The following is a 12,903-nucleotide window of genomic DNA, read 5'->3' as shown; positions in this document are numbered from 1 at the left end:
CCAATAGGCAAACAATTACCTTAGGTGGAACGTCAAATAACATTCCAAACCATGGCTACAGAGAAATCCAACATCCGATCGCAGCCTGGATATATTCCTCATGTTCCAAAATTGCTGTCGAGAATGCATGCAGTCTATAGCAAGGCAGCCACCATAGGGTACTATGGTGCAACCATTTACGAAAGCCGAAAACATACAGAAGCAATATAGTTAATAATCAAAGAAATATATGAAACATAATATTGCTGATATCTACAACTGGCAACAGAAAAGCCAAACATAACATATAACAGGTTGTTAAAAAAATAAATTTTCTGCTGTTGTATGCAGAGTTTGGTAACTGTACCTTTACTGTATTTTTTATACATATCTATATATATACACCTCTTGTTCTGTAGGATCAAATTGAGCAGAGAACCCCAAGTTCATGGAATGTGTCAATACATGAAACTACAACATAAAACTAATAACAGATAAAATAAAATGTTTATGAACAAAAAAAGAGAAGCCATAAATTTATGAAAACGCAACCAACAATATAACGGGAACCACCTTAATTTGTCAGGGAACTCCTCGACAGAGTAGGAATGCCCGTTGAGCAAACTCTTCAGTTTCGATTTGAAAACACGTAGGTTACTGCTAAAACTTTTGAATACCTGTAGTAGCTTATTGAAAATGGATGCAGCAGAGAATGGCAAGGGGTACCCAAAAATATAGCACCACACCTCATAAGCGAATGAAATTAAGCAAAGTAGACTACTTTTCGTGTCGAACTTACTTCATATACCGCTCGAATAGTAAAACTGGCTGCACTAAGTCTTTGAACAAGAGCCTGAATGTGGGCTTCCAACAACAGTTTACCACCTCTCCGAACACCTATAAATCTGAACTGTTCAGTTTCGCTAATCATATGTCCATCCTGTGAAATTAAAACGTCGGGCCTTGCTGAATTATGTGTTAGAAACTGTAAAAACTGAATCTTACTGTTATTCGGTTATTTTTTACAAGCCGTGAACTTAAGTCTAGCACTGCACAATTTGGAAGAGTGCCAACGTCGCACACAACACCCTTTACTTGGAGACTAGTGTCACCAGTATTTTAGAATCACCTGTAATATTAGAGGACTCATAATTTATATAAATAAGGAACAGGAGTGGCCCTTTTACCTGGGCAGTCAACATTTAACAGTGCCCAAGTCAGACCCCACAATGTAGCCATTCTCAAAACTGTGGTCAATGACCTTTTGCTGTCTCTTATTAAAGTAAGACGTGAACCATTTGTGAGATACTTCCAGTATGCCGTAATGGTCCAACATTGCTTCATGCAATTAACGTTAGTATTCCATGCCATGTGTGTGTTGCGTAGTTGCGCTAATTGCGTTGTAGTCATATTGCTTTTTCTTATCTGTTTGTTAAAGCGAATGTCTATAGTAACGGCAGACATTTCTTTCGGTTGTTTACTGTGCTGCTTCTGCTTGTTTTCAGCATTCGTACGTGTTTGTGCCTTAGTTCCTCTACGCCACGCAGGGTCGCCGTGCTGTTAGCCTTGTCATGGTTCGCACAGTTCCCCCCGTCTGAGGTTCGAGTCCTCCCTCGGGCATGGGTGTGTGTGTTGTTCTTACAGTAAGTTTAAGTTAGATTAAGTAGAGCGTAAGCCTATGGAACGATGATATCAGCAGTTTGGGCCCATAGGCCTTACCACAAATTTCCAATTTTCCTCTCCACGCCGAGTTATGAACCCCCTTCAAGGTGTTTACCACGTGTACGTCCCCAGCGTTGGCTCAGCGTTTGCTAAGTGCTGGCCTTGAACGTAGGCGTTTTCGTGTGGTTCGTCATGTCAGGTTGTAAACTGACTTGCTGTTTCCGCAGTGCATATTTAGTTTACCGTGGGTTTAGCCATATTACATGGATCACTTCACTTCCACCTAAGACGCTACATTGGCTTTCTTGTTACAGACTGCATGCATTCCCGGTGGCAATTTTGAGACAAGAGGAATATATGCATGACGTGATTGAAAGCTGGAGTTCTTTGCAGCCAAAATTTGGTATGTTTATTTGACGATACACCTACGGTACATGTTTGCATATTAGTTGTTACATCACGCGCATGACGTCCTACGACTCCTAAGTAGGCTATTGTTGAATAATCTTATCTGTTTTTCAGTTTCTAAATATCAGTCTCCAATTTTTGAAAAATTTTCTTAAGTGCTTAATGGAGCAGGTTACGGCTGTTCCTTTACTTCAGATTTGAGGTGCACCTTATGATGGGGCTAACATCCCGAAACCTTCGTAGTGTATACCGACTTCCGTAGTGCAAGACTTCTTCCAGTAAAGAATTTTACAACTATGGCGGATTTGCTCACCATGAAAAAACTGTATGGTACTTCCATGTGGCACACCATGAGCTTTACTTGTGCGCCAGTAAAGACCCACCTCATCATTTTTCAAGAAATTTTCGAAGGGCTCTCAAACCTGGCTTGCTATCACATATGAAAGGCTTTTTATCGGTAAGACATTGCGTAACAGTGAATCAAAAGCACTTCGACAGTCTAAGAGTGTCAAATCCGTACGGTTGTACACATATCCAAGGTGCTGGATTCTGTCTTCTCCGCGTTTTATGAATTCACGCCATTTTGTATTGAGAATGTCATTTCGTTTCGAACAAATTATTTTGTTTCAACTCACAGTAACTTTGAGACACTGAAGTAAGTTGCCTCAGACGGGATCCCATGATGGTGTAGGCAACCGAAACTTCGTTTGTAATCGAACATCTTTATCCTTTTTTTTACGAAGCACGAAGAACAGCGTTTTCCTTTCTACGAAAGAATGGGAATTAAACAGTCTCTGTTAGTACGTCTCGACTTCTTTTACGGTGTTCAATTCGAATGACTTTCATTGGAGTTAATGAGTTTCCTGTTCTCTAACTACTACACTAAATTCAACAGCGTGTGCAAATGTGGAGAGAGGGCCGACGCATTACAGCGAAGTGCGAACTAGAAATGGAAGCGGGAAATTAAACGGCGAAGAGGAGGCCTTGGTTAAAAAGAGCCGCGCTGTAAATAAACAGCACGGACGCGAAGCTACGACAACTTGATCTAATTGCTCAAAAGTGGATTCGGCTCATCCTTAAAGCTATTCGCCGCGGCACTTTGCGCTCCCCTGAACGTAAGTGGTTCATTGTTTTACGGGCCAAATACGGAGCGTCCGTGTAATTAAATGCTCCATAGCTTCATTACTGCAGTGTTCGCGCGCCCGTGGGCGCTCCCCGGAGCAGTTTAACGATTATGGTTTTCCGGGAGCTTTTGCAGAAATTGTTTGTCGCGCGCGTGGCTGTTCTGTGACCTAACAGGGCCGTAGTTTGCGAACATATTTCCAGTGCGGGGCGGGCAAACAGTTTCCGGTCCGTACGTCAAGCCGTATTTCGCATCGCTGCCTGAGCCAGGGAATGGTGTGTGAGGAAAGGCGCCGTCAGGCTTCACTGCGTGATGTAGCGACGGACACCGCGTTCGGTGAAGGCAATGACGCGCGACGCACGGGGCCAACGGCTGCAAGAGACGGCGGGGCCTGCCGTACCACGGCGTTCACCTCAATTTGCTCTCCACACACTGTGTTAAAAATGCCTCGGAACTTGTATCTGCAATGTTAAATGCGACATTTCAAGAGTGGCATAAACTGAAAGCAGTGTACACGCACCTACTGCAGTGGAGATCAGTACAAAGACAGGGATATTTGTAAGAGAATTAACATTGCCGGAATAGTTGTGAATAGTGTACATGCAATAGTGTGAGACCTGACAAATGCAGTCAAATGGAATCTCTTCTGACGTCAGTAGTACAGTATATAACAAGACATCAACGGTTCAGGTGGTACCACTCCTGGACTCCCCATCTCCGGACAATCCAAGCCAAGGCATGCTCCCGACTCAGTCTCCTCAAGCTCCCCTCCGGCCGTACGTGGGCTCAGGACCCCTCCACCATCCTCCACACCTATAAATCCCTCATCCGCCCTATCCTTTGTTATGCCCATCCGGCTTGGATCTCTGCCCCCATACTTTTTACTAATCCCTCCAAATCCTTGAACGCCATGCTCACCGCCTCGCCTATCGCATCCGTCTCCCCTCCCCCACGCGGATCCTCTATGATCTCATCCCCTTCCCCCACCTTCTCCTTTTCCTTGACAGGATACGGATCCTGTACACCTCCCGCAAACTTGATCCTCCTCACCCGCTCGTCTCCCCGATCCTCTCCCACCCCCGCCCGCTGCCGCGCCTGTCTTCCCATGTCCCACCCGGTCTCCATCTCTCCACCCTCCTTATGCTCTCCCAAGGTGGCTTCCGCCAACTCCCTCTCCCTGATGATGCCCTCCTCCCCTCCATCTACCCCTCCTATCAACTTTGACCCTGCCCCACCCACCACTTCTGGTGCCCTTTCCTTTAGGCACCCTCCCTCCCTTATCTTCCCTTCTCTTTCCTTTTCCCCCATCCCCTCCCTCCACCCCTCTTCCCCCAGGCTTCCCCTCCCCCTTCCTCCCTCCCCCTATCTCCCCTGCCCGTGGCATCTCTGCTCTCCCCTCTCGCTCTCCCACTCCATTTCCGCCTCCTCCTCTTGGCAGGTCCCCGGACTCGCACACGCACAGTGAACATTCGCGCGCCGGAGGTCATTGCCATCAGTGTCTCGTGTGTGTGCCTTCGTTTGTGTTTAGTGTATATTCGCCGTCACGCCGCCACTGTTCACGTGTACCGTCTCCGTCATCCATGTTTTGTGCACCGTGTCAACTAGTGTCAGTGATGTTTTCTCGTCCAGCGTGAACGGCTCCGGGTATTTTTTTTTTTGTTTTTTAGTGTCTACATTGTTTTGCCCGCCGTTTTGTTTGTATTCTCTGTGCCCCCTCTATGTATTACTTATTGTTACCTCTAGGCTGAAGAGCAGCGTACTCAGCTGCTGACAGCCCGCCTTGTGTAAGGTGATCAAAATCACAATAAAGAAAAAAAAAAAATAGTTCAGTTGGTAGGCAGTCAGGTCCGTGTGATGTCAGTGTGTGCGTACGTGCTCCGGCCGCAGTGGACGAGCGGCTCTAGGCGCTTCAATCTGGAACCGCGCGACCGCTACGGTCGCAGGTTCGAATTCTGTCTCGGGCATGGATGTGTGTGATGTCCTTATGTTAGTTACGTTTAAGTGGTTCTAAGTTCTAGGGGACTGATGGCCGCAGATGGAAGAGACAGCGGGGCCTGCCGTACCGATCTATATGGACAGAACACATAGTGCTCAGAGCCATTTTTGTGCGTACGTGCCTTTACTGCAGATAGGAAAGAGACACCATTAGTGGACCATGGCAAACAGACACGGTTAGTGCGTGTTGTGTAGTACTTAAAGCACGATTGTGACGATGGTACGCGGGAAACAGTTATCATGAGATGAAGAAGCCAAAAATCAATGCATGTAAGGAAATAGGGTTCTTTAATCGTCAAATCTCCAAGAAGTGGAACCATTTAGTACAGTGATTAATCATTTCATTAGGTTTGGCGCACCATATTGACAGACAGAGACAGCAAAGGACTTGGAAGAGCAATTGAACGGAATGGATGGTGTCTTGAAGGGAGGATATAAGATGAACATCAACAAAAGCAAAACGAGGATAATGGAATCTAGTCGAATTAAGTCGGGTGAGGTTGAGGGTATTACATTAGGAAATGAGACACTTAAAGTAGTAAAGGAGTTTTGCTATTTGGGGAGCAAAGTAACTGATGATGGTCGAAGTAGAGAGGATATAAAATGTAGACTGGCAATGTCAAGGAAAGCGTTTCTGAAGAAGAGAAATTTGTTAACATCGAGTATAGATTTAAGTGTCAGGAAGTCTTTTCTGAAAGTATTTGTATGGAGTGTAGCCATGTATGGAAGTGAAACATGGACGGTAAATAGTTTGGACAAGAAGAGAATAGAAGCTTTCGAAATGTGGTGCTACAGAAGAATGCTGAAGATTAGATGGGTAGATCACATAACTAATGAGGAAGTATTGAATAGAATTGGGGAGAAGAGAAGTTTGTGGCACAACTTGACCAGAAGAAGGGATCGGTTGGTAGGACATGTTCTGAGGCATCAAGGGATCACCAATTTAGTATTGGAGGGCAGCGTGGAGGGTAAAAATCGTAGGGGGAGACCAAGAGATGAATACACTAAGCAGATTCAGAAGGATGTAGGTTGCAGTAGGTACTGGGAGATGAAGAAGCTAGCACAGGATAGAGTAGCATGGAGAGCTGCATCAAACCAGTCTCAGGACTGAAGACCACAACAACAACAACATTGACAGAACGTAAAATATGACCTAAATGAGAAATTATTTGAGGCACCGAAACGGTAACGGAGCAAAAAAAGGGCCAAAAACCTTTACTCTTTTCAATTTTTTTCTGATTTGCTCCTTTTGGTAGCTGCTAGACGCATACGACAAATTTTGCATTCAAGAAACGGATGCGGAAACCTGTCCAAACAACCAAACATGAATAGGCATTATTGGAGCTTGCTGGAAAACATATGTCACGAACTTCAGAATGAGCTAAAGTGATCTTCAGGCGTTTAATTTAGACGGGCCATATGGGTTTCACTATTATTGGCATGATCAGAGAACAGAACATCTGGTAAGTGTGTGCAGAAACTTTATTGGTGGAAATGTTACTATTTGGGCAGCCTTCTACCCGGAAGGTAAATCATACCTTGCTTGGCTGAACACCACTGTGAGCTCTAACATGTAGACTGAGATGCTAGTGACAAAATAGATTAGAATTATAAGGATTTAGGGAACGAAAGTCAAATATTTCTGCGGGCTAATGCATCTGCCACGTTTCTGCTACAACCAAAAGGGGTGTGAAGATGAAGACATCAATGTCTTGCCCTGGCCTGCACCTAGCCCGTATACGAAGCCCGTGAAAAACCTTTGGGGAATACTTCCAAGCCCTGTTTATCACAAGGGAAGGCAGTTTGAGGCTGTATGTGAGCTAAAAAGTGAAGCGTGGGCGACAATTTCACTGCAAGAACTATAAACCCTCCCAAAATCAATGCCGAAGAGAATTTTTGAGGTAATTAGGAAGGACGCAGGTTACACAAATTACTAACAATCCAATAACACAACAGGACAGTGAGTGCCTTTATACCAATTTCGATACAGGCTATGCAAATGCCTTATTTTGATACTCGTGTTATTAACAAAAACTATGTAATTTCGTCATGATTGTTTATGTCTCTTATGTGTCGACAAGTAATGCTACAGACGTTGTGCTACTACTTTCATAGTAGCCCCGCCTATATACTGGTTTCCACCACTGTATAAACTGACAACTGTGTAACCTCCCAGCAAAAATGCTAAGGAAAATATTTTAAATGTTAATCGACTTGAGCCAAGTGTAACCTCCCCGTAATTATTTTTAAATTATATGAATTCAATAAAAAAATGAAATCTCAGTGACAATGAAAACGCAAATAGACCGAAACGTCGATCTTTAGGCCCCGATTAAACTCAAATTCTTACCTCAATAAAACTGCATCTACTCTTATTTTTCGCCATAGCTTGGAGGAAATGCATCGCAAATATATATATATTTTTTGAATTGAAGGGAAACTTTTCTTTAAGGAAATGCAAGGGAAATATTATTTCAAAAAGCATTGTTTGTTAAAAATGGTTGCTTTAAAACAAAATTATTATTGGGGCGATTCTTGAACAAATTAATTACACTTAAGATCCATTACAATACATTATTAGCTGAGCGCAAAGCTGCTTCATTACCTTATTTAACAATATACCTCGTCCTGAATCCCGACCATAGAACCATGTCGACGCCCGCCGACTCCTCACACACAACACCGACTGTCTCTCGCGTATTACTAGCACCGACTGCCTACATGCAACTCCATCTCGCAACAACTAACTACTCTCGCGGCTCGCTACTAACTACTGAGCTGACTACATGCTCTCTGGTCAGAGATTGTGCAATGCCTCAACATCGCCGCCACACAATATACGTGTTTCAACTGCTTTAAGACATCTAAACATACGTGTGTATTCGGAAATTATATTTACCTCTTCATTAAGTAAACGTCTCTACTAAAGCTGTTCAGGGACGAATGGTCGCTCTCACTGGTAGCCAGTTTTTTCAACAGTAGCTATCGACACGGAATCATATGCTGCTACTGGCTCAAGTCAACGATTCTGCCACTTCACAAAAATTCCAACGCAAAGTGCCGCAATTTCTGCTGACGTTCAGTTTAATGAGTCATGCTCTCAAGTTATTACTTAATATCCTGCATTTAACAGTACACCGCAAGTGGGAGGAGAGGACTGGATACTCGCAGCTTGGGTTCAGAGTTGGTTTCGGAACTCGTCAGACGTTACTAAGCCTTCAGGTATTGATTCAAAGATGTCTTGGTACTTATGTCGATGTTTATATCTGTTACATCGATTACGAATAAGATTTCGCACTGTGCAGTACGACAGGCTAATGCTAACCTTTGGTGAACAGGAGTTGAGTGGTTGTGTTGTCCAGTTTATCGGAAATGTGTTGGAACCGAAGGGCTGGTGCCTGTGCCGGTTGCCAACTTTCGGAAGGCGATTCATAGGTTATCAATGACGTTTGGGCTCTGAAATAAAACAGTGTTACCAGGCGAAAATTTGTGCCGGACCGGGAGTTGAAACTGGACCTGCCTCCTAATGACAGCAGTCGCCTTACCCACTTTGGCCGTCCGAGAATATTTCCCGTCCTAACCAGTTTCCGAGCGTGTTACACACTACTAGCATTGCGTCACCTACCCGTGACCCCTCACTCGCCACTTCGGATTCCCTCAAGAGATCAGGCTTGGTATGCACCTGCACTGAAGGAATGGAACTTTCGTCCTCGGACTTTATATATATTTATACAGGGTGTTTCACAAATCATGTGACGCACTTCTAGTCGTATGGGGGATTTAGTAAATCAAGTTCCACACAGACACCCATGTCCCGGACCGCCATCCAACGACGCTACGAAACGCCAAAGCTATAGACGCCGGAGCCTGTAAATGTACGAGTGTACAGGCTGACTACGTCATGATGATGCAGACTTTCAGGGATGATGGAGAAGGATAAACATATCGCTTTGAGGTAAGGAACCCTGTACCAGAAACGAACGGGTCGAAACTTGTAACTCAAATTTGGTTTCTTACTACGCATTGTTCGTGGCAGGCTATGATGAGAGGTTGCTTACTTTCAATAGCAGGAACTTCTTTTTTTATTATTTCTTTTTGTTTCAGCCTACTGTGGTAGAATGTCTTGTGCACATTCTTAATTTTCTTTGGTAACACAATCTTCTCTGTTTTTTATGCCCGTTATTAGATGAAGGTTTGGGCACATCTAAATTGTCAGGACAATCTCTTTGCTGACTGTATTTATTAAGGTAGCAACGGATAACGCAATGATATTCTTTGGGGCAGTCAGAGAAAACTGCGTGCTGTGAACTAATCTTGTGCAAAGAACTTTAGAATTGGGCAACGTATCCATCAAATGCTACTAATACGACAATCTTTTCCGACGTGTCGAGAACTAAATTAACGATAACGGAATTTAGCTTAAAATGACAAAATCTTTATTTTGACTAATCTTTCGTATGTTAACAGTAATCTATTTGTATTTAACAGATGGACAAAACATTCGTGATACATTTATATAAATGGTCCTATGTCTTTCTCACTCGAGAATTACAAGCCACGTTGACCTTAATCTCCAGAGTTCTGTAGGGTGGGGAGATCTGCGGAGCACGTGGTAACTGCTCAATTTTGGAACACAGACATGCACATGCACTAAATCCACACGGCAAGCAAAATATCGACAGCATTTTTAATCAGAAGAATTGTATGCACCTCGTGGCAGGAATTGGTGGCTGCATATCTTTAGCGTAAAGCGCTTGGAAACAAATCGACTCATCTTGCCAAATTCACACTCGATACAGCTTTTTTTTATAATTTAAAATGTTCACCACAAATAAAAATAAGAAGGCAGGTTGTAACTTTTAAGGTTTGGGTTGTGATTTCAATTTATAGACCACGTGGTCGCGCCTAGCGGAAATCACATTATTCTGCAACTGATTAACTGAACCAAAAATTATAACCAGTACCTAATGGTCATTGCAAAAATAGTCACGAGAGGAAATTGTTGAGTTTAACAAATTAATAACATATTCAAATACTTTTCGTCCCTTGTTCGACACAGCCGTTGTGAGGGAACGTCTTGTCGCTCCTACCTGTCTTCATAACAACTCACTCTGTAACCGTCGCACGGAGCCTTCTCCGAAACGCTCGAGGTGGTGGGGGAGGCCCATGACCAAACTGTGGTAGGAAAAACGTTTTGCTTTACACATCTTTGGCCAAACCCTCTTCTTCCTGCTCTCTGCCTTCCACCGACACCGATTAGGTTGGAAGAAGATTATGAACCCACCACTTCTCTGGTTCGTCTGCTACTACATTCATATCAGAATTGACCACTCACTTTCAGGAAGGGTGAGAAACTGAAATAAATACACAGAACGTGCACATAAGAATGAAAAAAGGAATACGTCGACCCATTTTTTTTTTCTACAGGCATGCGGTTGCTGGGGCTGAGATCAATTAGTTGCATAAAAGATCGATTTAATTTTCAATTTCGTATATCAGATAGTATGAAGATTTGTTTTGGCACTAATTTTTAATCATATCACGACGCCTATTGTGATGTTACAAAGTTACAAGCGAAAATCGTTCTGATGCCTGTGACAGTTGAATATGGGTACCGGTACTGTTGTTGCTAATAATGTAGAACATGTAACTTTCAGAGAAAAAATGTACAGCAAACATGGGCTCTCTAAAATGCATACATGAGGAGCTATGAGCACTTTTCTATCTTCGCTAGTCTCAAACACATCAACTTTACTGAACAAGTGCTCATATCTCTTAAGGCGTGCCTTTTATATTCCACGTTTACTGGACATCTTTTCTTGTTTTGGTCCACACTACCACGTCTTAATGTTGCCTACCGTAGAATCTTAGCACCAACTGTACCAGTCCGTATATTCCTCTGTCAGAGGTATCAGAACTGTTTTCGCTTATAATTTTCTACTTGTTCGTTTCTGCTACAGGGACTCTTACCACAAATTGATATGTTTATCCTTCTCAATCGTCCTTGAAAGTTTGGAACATCATCACGGAATCACCATGTATACACGTACATTTACAGGCGCCGGCGCCTATTAACTTCGATGCCTTATTGCGTCGTCATATGTTGTCTCTGGGCATAGGTACCTGCGTAAGACATGGTCTACTAAGTTCCCTCTACATCTAGAAGTTTGTAACGTGAATTGTGAGACACCCTGTATGTGTTTGAGGGAGGGGGCACCTATCATGCTATTGATAGCCAATGTGCTCGGTGTATGGGATACTTAAAGACGAAAAAAAAAACTATTTTGACGGAAATAGGTACATGCACGACAGAGCTATGACGTAACAGTCGTACAACGTCCGGACATGTCGCGAAAATGGCTCTCAGCACTATGGGACTTAACATCTAAGATCATCAGTCCCCTAGAACTTAGAACTACTTAAACCTAACTAACCTAAAGACATCACACACATCCCTGACCGAGGCAGGATTCGAATCTGAGACCGTAGCACTCGCGCAGTTCCAGACTGAAGCGCCTACAACCGCTCGGCCACAAGGGCCGGTCATGTAGCGACTACTGTGAGTAGTGCAGGAGTAGTGGCCGAAAACGGCGGATCTTATTCTTTATTCCTCGACTGTGACGTTCCGTCTATGATAAACAGGGCCCCGATTGGAAGGATTTAACCTTACAGAACCCGAAGGGGGCTAAATCGTACATAAACCCACAGGAGCTTAACAAGACTTTCACAGAAAATGTAGGGCCCAAAGAGGATACTTAAACAGCTTTTCTAAGTTAATACTAAGGAATATCAATAACGTAAATTTGCACTTTTCAAGAAAAAAGAAATGAATAAATTTATACACAGCAAACAATGTGTCAGCGTGTTTAAATGATAATATTCGAAAAAAAACATAAATGAAATGAAAAAAGTGGTGAGACCTCTCATCACATACACAGCTGAGACACGACTGGAAACATCGAAAACAAAAAGACTTTTGGAAACCACAGAAATAAAATTTTTGCGAAGGGTTACCGGAAGATAATGAGAGAAAGAGAGAGAAATAAGGGCATTAGAAAAAGATTGTAAAGGGGCTCCATTAATAAGTGGTTACATAAGAGAAAACACGAATGGAATGAACGATGGATGAACGAAGAATGTGAAAAATCGCAAGAAACAAATTATCAGTTGGTAAAAGAAATATTGCCCATCCGACGGAAAGTTGGAGTGACAACCTCACGGGTACTGAAGGAAATTGACTTTAGCACAGGAAGAAGAAGCAGAAGAAGAACGATCACAGTACTGGAAGCAAGCTTTTGTGTTGCACAGTGTCACTTGTTCTTATGATTTCATAATGTTTCAGCAAGCTCCTGCATCGGTGACTCGTCTACCAATTTTCGTAGTTAAAAGGTATAAGAAACGCTGTCTATGAAGCATTGTCACCTATTGTCACTTTCCACGCGGCGTCCATACGCCGCGTCATTGGGACGTACCCAGCGGTACACTGTAGTCAGGAATATTAAAGAAAGAAATCGGTGACACTTCAGTCCGTTTATTTTGTAATTATGAAGTGGTGTGTTGATTCGCATTGGTTAGTACGCTTTAAGTGTGGTTTGTAAAGCCTAAAAGGAAATCATCATAGAAAAAATGGTTCAAATGGCTCTGAGCACTATGGGACAACATCTATGGTCATCAGTCCTCTAGAACTTAGAACTACTTAAATCAAACTAACCTAAGGACATCAAACAACACCCAGT

Source organism: Schistocerca cancellata, chromosome 7 (genome assembly GCF_023864275.1).
Source record: "Schistocerca cancellata isolate TAMUIC-IGC-003103 chromosome 7, iqSchCanc2.1, whole genome shotgun sequence".
NCBI lineage: Eukaryota > Metazoa > Arthropoda > Insecta > Orthoptera > Acrididae > Schistocerca > Schistocerca cancellata.
The sequence above is the reverse complement of the archived record's forward strand: the minus strand, read 5'-3'. Positions refer to the sequence as shown.